We start from the raw sequence: 17,985 nt of genomic DNA, 5'->3' as shown, positions 1-17,985 counted from the left end.
TCCCACTGCATTTTGGGGTAAGTGAAGAGTCTCCGCGAGCTCAAAGAACACTGGATTTTGGCTGTTGGAGGTGAAAAGAGGACATTGGTAAACCAGGGGAGGAGTCCTGAGGAGATAATTTGCATATTCCCACTGCATTTTGGGGTAAGTGAAGAGTCTCCGTGAGCTCAAAGAACACTAGATTTTGGCTGTTGGAGCTGAAAAGAGGACATCGGTAAACCAGGGGAGGAGTCCTGAGGAGATAATTTGCATATTCCCACTGCATTTTGGGGTAAGTGAAGAGTCTCCGCGAGCTCAAAGAACACTGGATTTTGGCTGTTGGAGCTGAAAAGAGGACATCGGTAAACCGCGCGCCGGCCGGCGCACGCATTTTGAAACTTTCTTTTGAAGCTTTTTTCACTGTTTTCAGAACATTAACAGTAAGAACATGGAAGAGTCCAGGAGCCATTTGGTGAGCTGCATATCCTGCTACATGTTCACAGACTTGCCAGTGGAAAAGCCAAACTTCACATGCCAGAAATGCAAGCTTGTGTCCCTGTTGGAGGAAAAGTTGCGAAATCTAGAAGAGAGGTTAACTACCTTGAAAATCATTAAGGAAGGTGAAGAGTTCTTAGACAGAGCAGAATTATCTCTTCATGATTCAGAAAGAGAAGAAATTCGAACTGCACCTGAGGAAACAGAGGAATGGAAGCATGTGACCCACAGAAGCAGGAGGATCGAGAGGAAGTCAGCACCCATACTGCTCAGGAACCAGTACCAGGCTCTCTCGCAGGAGCAACAAGAAGAAATACAGCAAGATAAGACTTTGCCAGCAATGAATAACCTTGTAAGCCCTCAGAATCCTCCTGGATGGAGAAAGAAGAATGTTGTGAAGAAAAAACAGAGAGTGGTGGTCATGGGGGATTCCCTGTTAAGAGGAACAGAGGCCGCTATCTGCAGACCAGACATAACCTCAAGAGAAATGTGCTGTCTTCCAGGAGCAAAAATTAAAGATGTGTCTGACAGGATATCAAGACTCTTCAGACCTACAGATCACTACCCATTCCTGCTAATACATGTGGGGACAAATGACACCGCAAGAAAGGACCTGGAAACCATCTGCAGTGACTTTGAAGACTTAGGCAAGAAAGTGAAAGAATTGGGAGCGCAGGTGGTCTTCTCATCCATCCTCCCAGTGGATGGCCATGGAACAATGAGGTGGAATAAGATTCTACAGGTGAACAACTGGCTACGTCGATGGTGCCGTCAACAAGGATTTGGATTTCTGGATCACGGAATGAATTACCTATACGATGGACTACTTGCTAGAGATGGGGTGCACCTTACGAAGACTGGAAAACATGTATTTGGAAGTCGCCTTGCTACACTCATCAGGAGAGCTTTAAACTAGAACAATGTGGGAAGGGAAGCAAAAGGCCAGAAAAAGCCATACAGCTGACAAATACTATTGAGATTTCTGCTACTGGAAGTGGAAAAGAAGAACAAAGACAAAAAAATCTAAATAATAAAAATATGGGAGGAAGAGAAACCAATCACAAACTAAAATGTTTTTATACAAATGCACAAAGCATGGGCAACAAACAAGGAGAATTGGAACTACTAATGCAGGAAAAAGAATATGATGTCATTGGAATCACTGAAACTTGGTGGGACGATACACATGATTGGAATAAAAGGCTAAAAGGATACAACTTATTTGCAAGAAACAGACTTGATAAACGAGGAGGAGGTGTTGCATTGTATGTTAGAAAAGCGTTTATCTGCACAGAGATTGAAGCTTCAGAGACTGGGAGTTCTGTGGAAACTGTTTGGGTAAGAATACAAGGAGAGAACAACGGAAAGGACACCATTGTAGGCATTTACTACAGGCCACCTGGGCAAGCTGAAGATATGGATGAACTCTTTATGTATCAAATGACCAAGTTCTCCAAAAAATATGACGTAGTGGTCATGGGAGATTTCAACTATCCAGACATTTGTTGGGAATCTCTCTCAAGTAAAACTAACAGGTCAAGCAAATTCTTATCCTCTCTTGCTGACAACTTTATCTTCCAAAAGGTAGGGGAGAAAACAAGGGGATCTGCTACTTTGGATCTAATCCTTATAAACAGGGAGGAAATGGTTGAGGAGGTAAAGGTGGCTGGGACCCTAGGAGGCAGCGATCATGCTATTATAGAATTTTGGATAACTAGAGGAGGAAGACATGTGAAGACTCAAACTTCAAGGTTAGATTTTAGAAAGGCAGATTTTAAGAGACTCAGAAAGAGAATAGGAGGGATCCAATGGCTGGATGTCCTTAAGGACAAAAATGTCCAGGAAGGATTGGAAATTTTTAAAAATGAGATTCTCAAAGCACAATCGTTAACAATCCCGAAAAGTAGGAAGAATGGGAAGCATTTAAGGAAACCAGGATGGATGAACACAGAACTTAAACACATGCTAAAAAGAAAGAAAGAAATGTTTATTAAATGGAAAGAGGGAGGCATATCTAAAGAAGATTATAATGCAGTCTGCAGATCCTGCAGGGCACGTATAAGGTTAGCTAAAGCTGACAATGAATTAAGGCTTGCAAGAGATGTCAAAAGCAATAAAAAAGGATTTTGGGGGTATGTCAAAAGTAAAAGAAAAGTCAAAGATGCTATAGGATTTTTACAGGATGAAAATGGAGAAATGGTAAGAGAGGATGTTGAGAAGGCCGAACTTTTTAATTCCTATTTTGCATCTGTTTTCTCTCAGAAAGAAAATGTAACATCAACTGATCTTCACTGTCCTTTTAAAGGAATAGAGGAATCCAAGTTATCTGTAAACAGAAAGATTGTGAGGGAATATTTAGCTAACATAAATGAGTTCAAGTCTCCAGGTCCAGATGAATTACACCCCAGAGTACTGAAGGAGATCGTAGAAGAAATTTTAGAACCACTCTCCATAATCTTTGAAAATTCTTGGAGAACAGGAGAAGTCCCAGAAGACTGGAGAAGAGCAAATGTTGTTCCTATCTTCAAAAAGGGGAAGAAGGTGGACCCAGGGAACTATAGGCCGGTGAGTCTGACTTCTATACCAGGAAAGATCTTTGAACAAATTATTAAACAACATGTATGTAGGTACATGGATAAGAATGAAGTGATTAACCAGAGTCAGCATGGGTTTGTAACTAACAAGTCATGTCAGACTAACTTAATTTCCTTCTATGACAGAATCACTGACTGGGTGGATCAGGGAAATGCTGTAGATATAGTATATCTTGACTTCAGCAAAGCATTTGACAAAGTATCTCACACCATCCTTATTGAAAAAATGACCAAGTATGCAATGGACCAGGCAACTGTTAGGTGGATTCATAACTGGCTTAGTGATCGGACTCAAAGGGTGGTTGTAAATGGCTTCACATCCAGCTGGATGAATGTCTCAAGTGGGGTACCACAGGGCTCCGTCCTGGGACCTGTATTGTTCAACATCTTTATCAATGATTTAGATGAAGGAATTGAGGGTAAACTGATTAAATTTGCTGATGATACAAAGCTAAGAGGGATAGCTAATACTAGAGAAGAGAGAGAGAGGATTCAAAAAGACCTAAATAAACTGGAGCAGTGGGCAGCAACCAACAGAATGGTTTTTAACAGGGAAAAATGCAAAGTACTACATCTGGGCAATAAAAATGAAAAAAGCATATACAGAATGGGAGGAATAGAGCTAAGCAACAGTACATGTGAAAAAGACTTAGGTATACTAATAGATCATAGACTGAACATGAGTCAACAGTGTGATGCAGCAGCAAAAAAGGCAAATACAATTCTGGGATGTATTAACAGAAGCATACAGTCTAGATCACGTGAAGTCATTATCGGTCTTTACTCCTCTTTGGTCAGACCTCATCTGGAATACTGTGTACAGTTTTGGGCACCACATTTTAAAAAAGACATAGACAAACTGGAGCAAGTTCAGAGAAGAGCGACCAGAATGGTGACTGGTCTGCAAACCATGTCCTATGAGGAACGGTTGCAGGATTTGGGAATGTTTACCTTGCAAAAAAGAAGACTGAGAGGAGACTTAATAGCTGTCTACAAATATGTCAAGGGCTGTCACATTGTAGAAGGATCATCTTTATTCTCATTTGCACAAGGAAAGACTAGAAGCAATGGGATGAAACTAAATGGGAGGAGACACAGATTAGATATTAGAAAAAACTTTTTGACAGTTAGGGTGATTAATGAGTGGAACAGGCTGCCACGAGAGGTGGTGAGTTCCCCTTCAATGGACGTCTTCAAACAGAGGCTGGACAGACATCTGTCTGAGATGATCTAGTGAATCCTGCTTTGAGCAGGGGGTTGGACCAGATGACCCAGGAGGTCCCTTCCAACTCTACCATTCTATGATTCTATTATTCTATGACAAAAATGTCCAGGAAGGATGGGAAATTTTTAAAAATGAGATTCTCAAAGCACAATCGTTAACAATCCCGAAAAGTAGGAAGAATGGGAAGCATTTAAGGAAACCAGGATGGATGAACACAGAACTTAAACACATGCTAAAAAGAAAGAAAGAAATGTTTATTAAATGGAAAGAGGGAGGCATATCTAAAGAAGATTATAATGCAGTCTGCAGATCCTGCAGGGCACGTATTAGGTTAGCTAAAGCTGACAATGAATTAAGGCTTGCAAGAGATGTCAAAAGCAATAAAAAAGAATTTTGGGGGTATGTCAAAAGTAAAAGAAAAGTCAAAGATGCTATAGGATTTTTACAGGATGAAAATGGAGAAATGGTAAGAGAGGATGTTGAGAAGGCCAAACTTTTTAATTCCTATTTTGCATCTGTTTTCTCTCAGAAAGAAAATGTAACATCAACTGATCTTCACTGTCCTTTCAAAGGAATAGAAGAATCCAAGTTATCTGTAAACAGAAAGATTGTGAGGGAATATTTAGCTAACATAAATGAGTTCAAGTCTCCAGGTCCAGATGAATTACACCCCAGAGTACTGAAGGAGATCGTAGAAGAAATTTTAGAACCACTCTCCATAATCTTTGAAAATTCTTGGAGAACAGGAGAAGTCCAAGAAGACTGGAGAAGAGCAAATGTTGTTCCTATCTTCAAAAAGGGGAAGAAGGTGGACCCAGGGAACTATAGGCCGGTGAGTCTGACTTCTATACCAGGAAAGATCTTTGAACAAATTATTAAACAACATGTATGTAAGTACATGGATAATAATGAAGTGATTAACCAGAGTCAGCATGGGTTTGTAACTAACAAGCCATGTCAGACTAACTTAATTTCCTTCTATGACAGAATCACTGACTGGGTGGATCAGGGAAATGCTGTAGATATAGTATATCTTGACTTAAGCAAAGCATTTGACAAAGTATCTCACACCATCCTTATTGAAAAAATGACCAAGTATGCAATGGACCAGGCAACTGTTAGGTGGATTCATAACTGGCTTAGTGATCGGACTCAAAGGGTGGTTGTAAATGGCTTCACATCCAGCTGGATGAATGTCTCAAGTGGGGTACCACAGGGCTCTGTCCTGGGACCTGTATTGTTCAACATCTTTATCAATGATTTAGATGAAGGAATTGAGGGTAAACTGATTCAATTTGCTGATGACACAAAGCTAGGAGGGATAGCTAATACTAGAGAAGAGAGAGAGAGGATTCAAAAAGACCTAAATAAACTGGAGCAGTGGGCAGCAACCAACAGAATGGTTTTTAACAGGGAAAAATGCAAAGTACTACATCTGTGCAATAAAAATGAAAAAAGCATATACAGAATGGGAGGAATAGAGCTAAGCAACAGTACATGTGAAAAAGACTTAGGTATACTAATAGATCATAGACTGAACATGAGTCAACAGTGTGATGCAGCAGCAAAAAAGGCAAATACAATTCTGGGATGTATTAACAGAAGCATACAGTCTAGATCACGTGAAGTCATTATCGGTCTTTACTCCTCTTTGGTCAGACCTCATCTGGAATACTGAGTACAGTTTTGGGCACCACATTTTAAAAAAGACATAGACAAACTGGAGCAAGTTCAGAGAAGAGCGACCAGAATGGTGACTGGTCTGCAAACCATGTCCTATGAGGAACGGTTGCAGGATTTGGGAATGTTTAGCTTGCAAAAAAGAAGACTGAGAGGAGACTTAATAGCGGTCTACAAATATCTCAAGGGCTGTCACATTGTAGAAGGATCATCTTTATTCTCATTTGCACAAGGAAAGACTAGAAGCAATGGGATGAAACTAAATGGGAGGAGACACAGATTAGATATTAGAAAAAACTTTTTGACAGTTAGGGTGATTAATGAGTGGCACAGGCTGCCATGAGAGGTGGTGAGTTCCCCTTCAATGGACGTCTTCAAACAGAGGCTGGACAGACATCTGTCTGAGATGATTTAGTGAATCCTGCTTTGAGCAGGGGGTTGGACCAGATGACCCAGGAGGTCCCTTCCAACTCTACCATTCTATGATTCTATGATTCTATGCTCCCACTAGACTACATTCTGAATGTACACAGTAAAGTGCTGTGTGAGGTGTAAAATGTGGAAATCATCTGCTAATGGTGTTTTCCCCAGCAGGATGAAGGAGATCGTTACATTTCACAGACATTCGGAAGTCAGTGGAAGAAATGGAGAATTAGACATGACATACCATATTGTATACAATACATATAAATTACAGGGGTCTATTCTCACTACAGTCACATAGAGATTTATCACAGAATATATAGACGGGAACACGTTCTGTCTCTTGGAATGTGATGCAGTATTTGAGGGATTAATGGTGCCTGTGTCCAGTAATGGGGAATCTCCACAAACCCCCGCACAGACAGCCACCCACTAGATCGATAGCTATTGCTAAAATCTAGTGGGCTTAAGAACTTGGTTGATCTGTATACTAGAATTTAACTGTCTAATTGGAGAGCAGGCTACGGGGTTGTTTTAAAGTTTGTGAAATCTTTAGAATTTTCTATATTTTTGTAAACATTTGACCTAAAACTACATCAGTTTTTTAGTCGTAAAAGTATGTAACAAAGCAAATCAAAACAAATGAGTTAAAAATAGGAAAAAAAATCCAATATCACATGTCTGCGAGATGCAAAAATTTGTGAGTTTATAGGATTAGAAGATAAGTTGAAGGTGAAATTAGAGTCTGGCGTTTTCAATGAATGAGATAATAATCAGGTGTCAGTGAGGTAACTGTTTTAAAGAACATGGATCTATTAAAGTCTTATCTTCACAATATACATTTGTGGGAGCGTATCGTATCATGACACTAATATAGGAGATTTCTCAGAAAGAGTTGTTGTGCAGGCTCACCAGGTTGTAGAATGTTACCAAAACAGCTTTAAAGAGTTTGGACTCCACCAATCCAAATTCAAACCGACTACATGCAGGAGTGGTCAAGCAACAAAGATCACCCAAAAAGCAAGGCGTATGCCAGTTGGTGAGGTCATAAAGAAACCCAAGGTAACCTCTAAGCAACTAAAGGCGTTTTTCACACTAGCTAATGTTAATGAGTCCATTATGAGACGGACACCGAATAAAAGTGCTGTGCAAGGTTTAATAGTTAGGAAAAAGCCACTTCTCTCCATAAGAACATTGCTGCCCATTAGCTGTTTGGTAAAGATCATTTGGACAAGCAGAATGCTATTGGAACAACGTTTTATGGACATATGAGATCAAAATTGAGCTTTTTGGTTTAAATGAGAAAAAAAACACTGCATTATAACATAAAAACCTCATACCAGCTGTGAAACACGGTGACGGAAGTATCATTATTTGTGACAGTTTTGCTGCATCTGGGCCCGGATGCATAACCGGCCTTAGCTATGTGCCATCTATGCGGTCGCATAGGGCACCGATTGCCAGATTAGCGTGGAGGACGACTGACAGGTGCAAGTTAATCTGTGCAATGCTAGCATGACTTCTTATATTGCTCCTTCTATGTTCCTGGACCTCTTGATTAGCTGTTTTGGTGTGAATGCGGCTTCAGCCTGTATGATAGTCTATTCAGTCTTAATGTTTTTCTCTCATCATGCAGTGTGCGCTCGTCTTGGAGTCACAGCATTCTGGTCTCTTTGGTGACGCATTTAGTTTTTTTTTTAAATTAAATAAATTTTTATTAAACATATTCTGATCATACAGTATTTCTCAAAGCATTAAATTGTGAAATAAGGCATAAAATACACAAACATCCCTTCAATCCCTCCCCCCCCATTCCGACAGCATTCCCCTCCTCTATGTTATATCTTAAGGTACAAAGACAAGAAACCTCCTATTAACCAATTATGATAGAAAACCAGATGTGCATTATGCAGATATTAGTTTATACTATATGATACATGTTTGAAAAGTAGTACTCTCAAATTCCCTTAAATTGTATCCAGGGCTCCCATCGGGTATTCTAGAATATGTATGCGGCCGACCGGGCGCAATCAGCAGAGCGTTGTTTAAATTTGGTGCCAAAATCGCTGATTGGTCGCGGCCGGCAACCCCGACCAATCAGTAAAACGGTGTTTAAATTTGGCGGCAATATCGGTGATAGGTCGCGGGTGGCGGCCGCGACCAATCAGCGAACTGTGTTAGTGAGGACCGGAGAGCTTATTTAAATTTGGCGCTAAAATCGCTGATTAGTCGCGACCGCGACCAATCAGCAAAACGGTGTTTAAATTTGGTGCCAATATCGCTGATTGGTCGCTGATTCTAGACATTCTATTTCTTCTTTTTTAGTTTGCGATTTACGCCTACATACAGTACAGACCAAAAGTTTGGACACACCTTCTCATTTAAAGATTTTTCTGTATTTTCATGACTATGAAAATTGTACATTCACACTGAAGGCATCAAAACTATGAATTAACACATGTGGAATTATATACTTAACAAAAAAGTGTGAAACAACTGAAAATATGTCTTATATTCTAGGTTCTTCAAAGTAGCCACCTTTTTCTTTGATGACTGCTTTGCTCACTCTTGGCATTCTCTTGATGAGCTTCAAGAGGTAGTCACCGAAAATGGTTTTCACTTCACAGGTGTGCCCTGTCAGGTTTAATAAATGGGATTTCTTGCCTTATAAATGGGGTTGGGACCATCAGTTGTGTTGTGCAGAAGTCTGTTGGATACACAGCTGATAGTCCTACTGAATAGACTGTTAGAATTTGTATTATGGCAAGAAAATAGCAGCTAAGTAAAGAAAAACGAGTGGCCATCATTACTTTAAGAAATGAAGGTCAGTCAGTGTGAAAAATTGGGAAAACTTTGAAAGTGTCCCCAAGTGCAGTTGCAAAAACCATCAAGCGCTAAAAAGAAACTGGCTCACATGAGGACCGCCCCAGGAATGGAAGACCAAGAGTCACCTCTGCTTCTAAGGATAAGTTTATCCGAGTCACCAGCCTCAGAAATCGCAGGTTAACAGCAGCTCAGATTAGAGACCAGGTCAATGCCACACAGAGTTCTAGCAGCAGACACATCTCTACAACAACTGTTAAGAGGAGACTTTGTGCAGCAGGCCTTCATGGTAAAATAGCTGCTAGGAAACCACTGCTAAGGACAGGCAACAAGCAGAAGAGACTTGTTTGGGCTAAAGAACACAAGGAATGGACATTAGACCAGTGGATATCTGTGCTTTAGTCTGATAAGTACAAATTTGAGATCTTTGGTTCCAACCACCGTGTCTTTGTGCGGCGCAGAAAAGGTGAACGGATGGACTCTACATGCCTGGTTCCCACCGTGTAGCATGGAGGAGGAGGTGTGATGGTGTGGGGGTGCTTTGCTGGTGACACTGTTGGGGATTTATTCAAAACTAAAGGCATACTGAACCAGCATGGCTACCACAGCATCTTGCAGCGGCATGCTATTCCATCCGGTTTGCGTTTAGTTGGACCATCATTTATTTTTCAACAGGACAATGACCCCAAACACACCTCCAGGCTGTGTAAGGGCTATTTGACCAAGATGGAGAGTGATGGGGAGTTACTCCAGATGACCTGGCCTCCACAGTCACCAGACCTGAACCCAATCGAGATGGTTTGGGGTGAGCTGGACCGCAGAGTGAAGGCAAAAGGGTCAACAAGTGCTAAGCATCTCTGGGAATTCCTTCAAGATTGTTGGAAGACCATTTACGGTGACTACCCCTTGAAGCTCATCAAGAGAATGCCAAGAGTGTGCAAAGCAGTCATCAAAGCAAAAGGTGGCTACTTTGAAGAATCTAGAATATAAGACATATTTTCAGTTGTTTCACACTTTTTTGTTAAGTATATAATGCCACATGTGTTAATTCATAGATTTGATGCCTTCAGTGTGAATGTGCAATTTTCATAGTCATGAAAATACAGAAAAATCTTTAAATGAGAAGGTGTGTCCAAACTTTTGGTCTGTACTGTATATCTCTAAATAAGAGCCCTCTAAGAAAGGCCTTCATCGCATCCCACTCTATTAATTTATCTGTACTACCGTCGTTATGAATAAAAAATTCTTCCAATTCATCCTCTATCTTCTGGACATTACGATGTTGTAACCAGACGGGATGCATTTTCCACCCTTCCCTAACTACTCCCCTTTGGGGCCCATATCTATTGGTAACCATGACTGGACTATGGTCTGAGATTACTCTAGGGAGATATTGTACCTCCATTATCATGGAGTCTGCTAATTCATCCGCCAATGCTAAATCTATGCGTGATAACGTACCATATGATGTGGAGTGGCATGAGTAGCAATACGTTTCCCTGTATTCCTGACCCTCCATGTATCAATCAATCCAATTTCTTTAATGAAGTAACCAAAAACTGTATTGGTACTTTCCTGTACACCCGGTTGCCTCTTGCTCCGGTCCCAGAAAATGTCCATTACATTATTAAAGTCTCCTACCATCAAAAGCGGTAACACTCTTCCTCTTTCAGCATACTCTCGCATTAATCTGATTTTAGTGCTAGAATAAGGGGGGGGTGTAAAGAGCCATTATACACATCGGCCGTCCGAAAATGTGACGCATTTAGTTAGTAATGCGGTGAACACCTCTTCCCTTTAGTAGAGGAAAGTAGGCGTGCACACAGTAGTAGAGGCGAGGTGCAGGTGGAAGGAGATTTTGAGCCCCTGAGACATTTAATTAGGCAAATTCACCACACATTTTTGTGATGAATGCAATTTCTTTTTATTTATAAAATCACGTGCAGGTAGATATAAGCTCAGAACAAGCATAAAGTGCAGGTAATTAATGAGAAATAACATTTCAACCTGGTCCTGGGTATTGTTCACAAAATTGCTCTGGTGGGGAGGGAAAGAAATGAGCATACTGTCAGTGAAAACATCTAAACAATGTATGCATATATACAATATGTACAATAATGTCACTCCCCTCCAGGGCGACTTTGTGAACAAGACCCGGGACCAGGTCGAAATGTTATGTTGCATTAATAGCCTGCACTTTATGGTTGTTCTGAGCTTATGTCTACCTGCACCTGATTTTTTAAGTAAAATGAAATCCTCTCCTCCCTATGATGTATCTGGATGGGGTGAATCGGTGCTTCACTAAATGCTGAACCCATAAGTACTAGGACACGCTGCTCGAGCTCCAGCACCATACCCAGATTGGGCATCACAGGTATAACTGTTTGTTCAGCCATTGGGCATCGGACTCTATAAAAAACATTCCCCTTTTACACATCATTACTGTCCCTCTGAGGAAACTAAATGCGAAATGCGCATCAATGGTGCCTTTGGTGTTACCGCATAGTCATAGGATTCATTCCTATGTCTGGTTCACAGCCGTGTTGTATATATACCTATTACAGTGCTGCTCATTGTTATTGGCACCCATGAAGTTTAAGTACATAATTTGGAATATCTCCTGAAAAAAATGAATCAAGTGAAACCGTTTTTTTGTATAGAGCGCTCGTGTTAAATAGAAAAGAGCAAATGATAAACAATTTAAAAAAAAAACTACGGGAGGGAAAAATAGAAAAACTTAAAGCTTGCTTTGTCACTGGTATCGGCACCCTTTACATTAATTTAGTATGGAAACACATTTTGACTCGCCTGTGGTAAATCACAAAAGAGATTCACCTATGATTAATTGTCGGTGCCCATGTGACATGAATTAGATAAATAAATGATGACTTCATTGTTTTAAAAAAAACACATGGTAGGCCCTGTTTCTTTGTCACAATGGTGAAGACAAAGGAGCTGTCTGAGGACATCAGAACTGCTATTATTAGCAAACACAAGACTTCCAAAGGGTATAAGGCCATCTCCAAAGAACTTGGTATCCCAGTTTCAACAGTGCTGAATATTATTAAGAAGTTTTCCAAGCATGGAACCGTCAAGAACCTCCCTGGTCATGGGTGAAAGAGGTCTTTGAAGGTTGATGCGAATGGTGGAAAAACACCACATCAAACATCCAAAGACCTGAAGGCCAACCTGAAACAGTCTGGAGTCATAGTTTCAACAAGTACTATAGTCCGCACACTAAACCAAGCAAAGCTTTATGAGCAAAGGCCAATGAAGAAACCATTTCTGAAGAAAAGACATAAAAAGGAACAATTGATCTTTGCCAAAGAGTACTTTGACAAATGTTCTGTGGACAGATGAAACAAAAATAGAGCTTTTTGACAATGCAAAGCAAGTTTGTTTACAGATGGCGCAATGAAACTTATAAGGAAAAGAACACCTTACCAACAGTTAAGCATGGTGGAGGATCCATAATGCTGTGGGGTTGCTTTGTTGCGTCTGGTACTTGAGGCCTTGATCGTATCACAGGAATCATGAAATCAGAGAATTATCAAGAGATTTTAGAGCGAAATGCCCTACCCAGTGAAAGAAAACTAGGTTTGAGTCGAAGATCATGGGTCAGTTAGCAAGACAATGACCCAAAGCACACATCCAAAAGTACACAGGAATGGTTGAAAAGAAAAAATGGACTGTGTTAAAATGGTCAGTAATGAGTCATGACCTCAATCCCATTGAAAATCTTTGGGGTGAGCTGAAATCTGCCATTGGGAAAAGAACCCTGCAAACATTCAAGAGCTTGAACAAACTGCAATGGAAGAGTGATGAGAAAATTCCAGCTGAGAAGAGCAAGAAGCTTATAGATGGCTACAAGAAACGTTTGGAGGCTGTCAGCAATGCCAAAGGGTGTGCAACCAAGTAGTAATTAGGGGTGCTTTTATTGCTGCACATGCTCGTTATTCTCTTTTTTCTTTGAAATTGCAACGTGGAAGTTGAAAAACAATGTTTTATTGTATTACTTTTGGACCACTAATTAAAAAATCCTGAGGATATAACTTTGACACATTTCCATCTATTTCTGAAGATGTTGTACAGTCTATGAAAAAAATGAAGGGGTGCCAATAACGGTGAGCAGCACTGTATACATGTATTTCTTCTACTGCTTTGCTATGTTTAGATGTGCGGCCTTCATATCACTTTGATGAGGTGATTTACTCTACGCTGACTTAGGATCTGATCTGTTGTACATCTATAATATAACGGGAGATGCGTATCTCTGTCTGAAGCCTTTATAGACTGCGCAAGCGCAACACGCCTGCACAGTCTGGCTCCAGACAGAAGACCGCATGGAGCCGTTACAGGTAAAAGGAGTGTATGGCGCCGAAGATCACGGTATTACATAGTTACATAGTTACATAGTTTATAAGGCCGAAAAAAGACAAGCGTCCATCCAGTTCAGCCTATTTCTTGTGCACTGCAGCTATTCCGCAGCGTTGATCCAGGGGAAGGCAAAAAAAACCCATGCGGTATAGGCCAATTTACATAATTGAGGAAAAATTCACTTCCCGACTCCAATCTGGCAGTCAGATTAAATCCCTGGATTAATTAACTATCACTAAGCATAAGATGTAATATTATTGTTCTCAAGAAAGGCGTCCAGGCCTCTCTTGAACTCATTAAGTGAGTTGGACATCACCACTTCCTCTCACACTGAACGCATACCGCGATCTCCGGCGCCATACTTACAAACTTACCTGACTGGGAGGAGTGTTGCCGCAGCGCCTCTCTTCGCCGGAGACCGGGGCAAGAGTGAGGCGTCGGAATTGGCGCATGCGCATAGCGCTATTCGGCTCCATTTTACTGAAGACACATTTGCAGTGTGTCTTCAGCAAAATGGCGCTGGACAGCGCGGTATGGGCTCGCGCGTACTCTGGTGCCACACTCCTCCCCCGGCCTCCGGCAGAACAGGACACAGAAGTGCTGGAGCAGCGTGAAAGGGATGAGGGGTGCCATACATACCAGGATTGGGAGGTGAGGGGGCCACACATACCAGGATTGGGGGGATGAGGGGTACCATGCATACCAGGATTGCGGGGTGAGGGAACCATGCATACCAGGATGAGGGGCATCACACATACCAGGATTGGGGGGTGAGGGGGCCACACATACCAGGATTGGGGGGATGAGGGGTACCATGCATACCAGGATTGGGGGGTGAGGGGACCATGCATATCAGGATTGGGGGGTGAGGGGACCATGCATACCAGGAGTTTGGGGTGAGGGGATCAGGCATACCAAGATGAGGGGTACCACACATACCAGGATTGAGGGATGAGGGGACCATGCATACCAGAATTGGTGGATGAGGGGACCATGCATACCAGGTTTGGGGGTGAGGGGACCATGCATACCAGGATTGGGGGGTGAGGGGTGCCATGCATACCAGAATAGGGATGAGGGGTACCATACATACCAGGATAGGAATGTGGGGTACCATGCATAATAGGATGAGGGATAAGGTGCCATGCATACCAGGATTGGGGATGAGAGGTGCCATGCATAACAGGATTGGGGATGAGGGGTGCCATGCATTCCAGGATTGGGGATGAGGGGTGCCATGCATTCCAGGATTGGGGATGAGGGGTGCCATGCATACCAGGATTGGGGATGAGGGGTGCCATGTATACCAGGATTGGGGATAAGGGGGCCATGCATACCAGGATTGGGGGTAAGGGGGCCATGCATATAAATGATCCCTTATTTTATGTCTTCATTGACTTACAGTATATATATATTTATGAGATGAATTAATAATCCTTTATATTATTCTCTACAGCGACGGTCTTCATTCTTTACACTTCTCAGTCTCGTTCCTTGTAGGATTTATACATTTAGGACTTGTGTCAAAATCTGATGGAGTTTTAGGTCAAATTAATTCAGAAATATGGAAAACTCTAAAGATTTCAGGATCTTTAAAGCTCCGCTGTATATTCTAGTGGTCAGAGAGACCCCGTCCTTCAGCCCATTAGGGTTTAGTCCTATTCCCCCATCACACACTCCCTGCTCCCTCATTACCTCTCACCAGTACAGACGGCTTCTCTCACACGGAGCCTCAAAATGGAGAACGACTCCTCCCCTCCATGTGACTGATCACATGACTGGGACATCACCACAGGTCCTGTAAGCACAGAACAGCCATATATATAAATAGGGTTGTGTTGCGATTTTAGTGGCTCCTGTAAGGCTCCTTCCAGCAGCTCCACTGCAGACGGCTGAGTGCTGAGGTCACAAGTGCAGTTGCTGGAGTGAGGTCCTCACAGGAGCTTCCAATGTAGATAGCTGAGTGTGTAGGTGACAAGAACTAAGGTGACGGGTGCTGGGGTGCAGTTGTTTGGGCAAGGTCCTCGCAGGAGCCTCCAATGTAGACAGCTGAGGTGACGAGCGCTGAGGTGACGAGCGCTGAGGTGCCGAGCGCTGAGGTGACGGACGCTGAGGTGACGAGCGCTGAGGTGCCGAGCGCTGAGGTGACGGACGCTGAGGTGACGAGCGCTGAGGTGACGAGCGCAGTTGCTGGAGTGAGGTCCTCACAGGAGCTTCCAATGTAGACAGCTGAGTTCGTAGGTGGCGAGAACTAAGGTGACAGGCGCTGAGGTGACGGGTGCTGGGGAGAGGAGTGCAGTTGCTTAGGCAAGGTCCTCGCAGGAGCCTCCAATGTAGACAGCTGAGGTGATGAGCGTTGAGGTGACGAACGCTGAGGAGATGAGAGCAGAGGTAATGGGTGCTGAGGAGTCCTGGATATCCCCTTTAAATATCTCAAGAACAATGACCTCAATTTGCGATTCCCGTTTACTACCCCTGGAGTTTACACTGAATTTCTGGACATTGCTTTAACAGTCAGCTCTACTGTATATTCAAAAAGGTAAAATGCTCCATTTTCAGAAAACCTGTGGGTGGGAACAACACCTTACAGGCTGATAGTTGCCGCCCTTCACACACAATTACCTCTATTCCATATGGAGAGTTCATCAGAGCAACGCGAATTTCCTCTGATGAAAAAACTTTTGTCGCGGAAAGCATCACCATCAAAAATAGACTAAAATCAAGAGGCTATAAAGACACAACCATTGACACTACATATAAAAAACATAGTTTATCCAGAAACAAAATTTTTTCAGTTAAAGTTAAAAATAGAAACAAAAATGAATCACACAGCCATGTAATTACTTTCAGATCACCATACAGCTTACAATATAGAAAATAAAAGAGATCATTATCAGACACATTCCAATCTTATATCAAGATGAGATTTTCAACACAATACTTAACGATGGTTTCAGATTTGTGGCGAGGTGAGGTCGATCTCTGGGAAATATAGTGTCCTCCAGTCTTTATAAAAAGCCTGCCAATAGTACCACATGGCTCTCCACAATAGGTTTTCACAACTGCTCAAAACAGAAATGCAATATGTGTCAGTATGCCAAAAACACTCACAATGAACAAATTACATCCCATAAAATAATTTATTAATTGGGATACTACCCGTGTAATCTACTGTATTGAGTATGTTGCTTGCGACATGTAATACATTAGATGCATTGGCATGGGTGTGTCAGGTGTGACAGACAGTTGCTCTGAACCCGACTGTTGAAGGTAACTGCGCTTGACAATGCAGATGCTCTCATCTCTGTAGTATAGTTATATCCTTCTTCCTTTAGGACCCAACAGCGACCTCCGTCTTCTGCTGCTGATTGACTTGCTTGGTAGTTAAAAACTCTCAGTATCTCCTGAGAGTCTCTGGTGATAGTTCTATGTACCTCTGTGCAGGCTTGGAGCACTAGCAGTCGGCTATTCTCGTCTTTGGTGCCCTTGGAGGACAGTTAGCGTTATCTCTCTGTTGTCTGCTTGGAGAGAGTTCTGGAGAGCTTTCTGTACTCGACTGGGGGTGCAGCTGTCCTTTTCCTCTGCATTCCATCCTCAGGGCAGACCGAGCGCATTAATCAGAATTTAGAGACTTACCTCAGGCATTTTGTCTCCGAAAACCAGGAGGATTGGGCATCTTACTTACCGTTGGCAGAATTTGCTATTAATAATCATCACCAAGAATATACCGGTAGGTCACCGTTCTTTGGTGCATACGGTTACCATCCACAATTTGGTACTTTTGGTAGGGGAGGGGCTTCGGGAGTTCCTGAGGAGAAACGTTTTGCTTCATCGCTCTCTTCTGTGTGGCGGGGGGTTCTGAGTAATTTGAAGATCATGGGAGACAGGTACAAACATATGGCTGACAGGAAATGCTCACCAGGTCCGGACCTAAGTGTGAATGAATTTGTGTGGTTGTCTACCAGGAATATCAAGTTGAAGGTTCCTTCCTGGAAGCTGGGACCTAGATTTATTGGTCCCTATAAAATAACTGCTGTCATTAACTCAGCAGCGTTTTGTCTTGAGCTACCTCAGGCCCTTAAGATCCACAATGTGTTTCACAGGTCTCCGCTCAAGAAATACGTAAAACCTCTTCAGTCCTCTCCCCTGATGCCCCCCCCCCCAATCATGGCTTATGGTAATTTGGAGTTTCAGATTTTGAGGATTGTAGAGTCTCACCTCCAGTGTCATTCCTACAGTACTTGGTGCACTGGAAGGGTTATGGTCCAGAGAAAAGGATGTGGGTTTTGGCATCAAAGGTGAATGACCCCAGGCTGGTTCTTTCTGAACCTCTTATCCTGAGAAACCTGGTCCTGAGTGTCCGGAGGCTACTCGTAGAAGGGGGGGTAC

At 42.3% G+C, this 17,985-nt stretch overlaps 1 protein-coding gene and 1 pseudogene across 3 annotated transcripts in view; both read right to left on the bottom strand.

The window, feature by feature from the left end:
• Window positions 1-15,364, bottom strand: part of LOC141272054 (uncharacterized) — a 50,421-nt gene extending 35,057 nt beyond the window's left edge. The window contains exon 1 of one of the 3 annotated variants that reach the window (XM_073682348.1): window positions 15,292-15,364. The gene's annotated coding sequence lies outside the window, so the exon portion shown is untranslated. The remainder of the gene's footprint in view (window positions 1-15,291) is intronic. The other 2 variants (XM_073682347.1, XM_073682349.1) reach the window with 2 other exon arrangements.
• LOC141271469 (uncharacterized) overlaps window positions 1-17,985 on the bottom strand; it is a 524,545-nt pseudogene that overhangs the window by 428,329 nt on the left and 78,231 nt on the right.

The sequence above is a fragment of the Phyllobates terribilis genome, unplaced genomic scaffold (genome assembly GCF_046119375.1).
Source record: "Phyllobates terribilis strain yellow unplaced genomic scaffold, ASM4611937v1 Scaffold_5__5_contigs__length_657084704, whole genome shotgun sequence".
Classification (NCBI taxonomy): domain Eukaryota; kingdom Metazoa; phylum Chordata; class Amphibia; order Anura; family Dendrobatidae; genus Phyllobates; species Phyllobates terribilis.
Note: the sequence above shows the minus strand (reverse complement) of the source record. Positions and strands in the feature narration are given on the sequence as shown.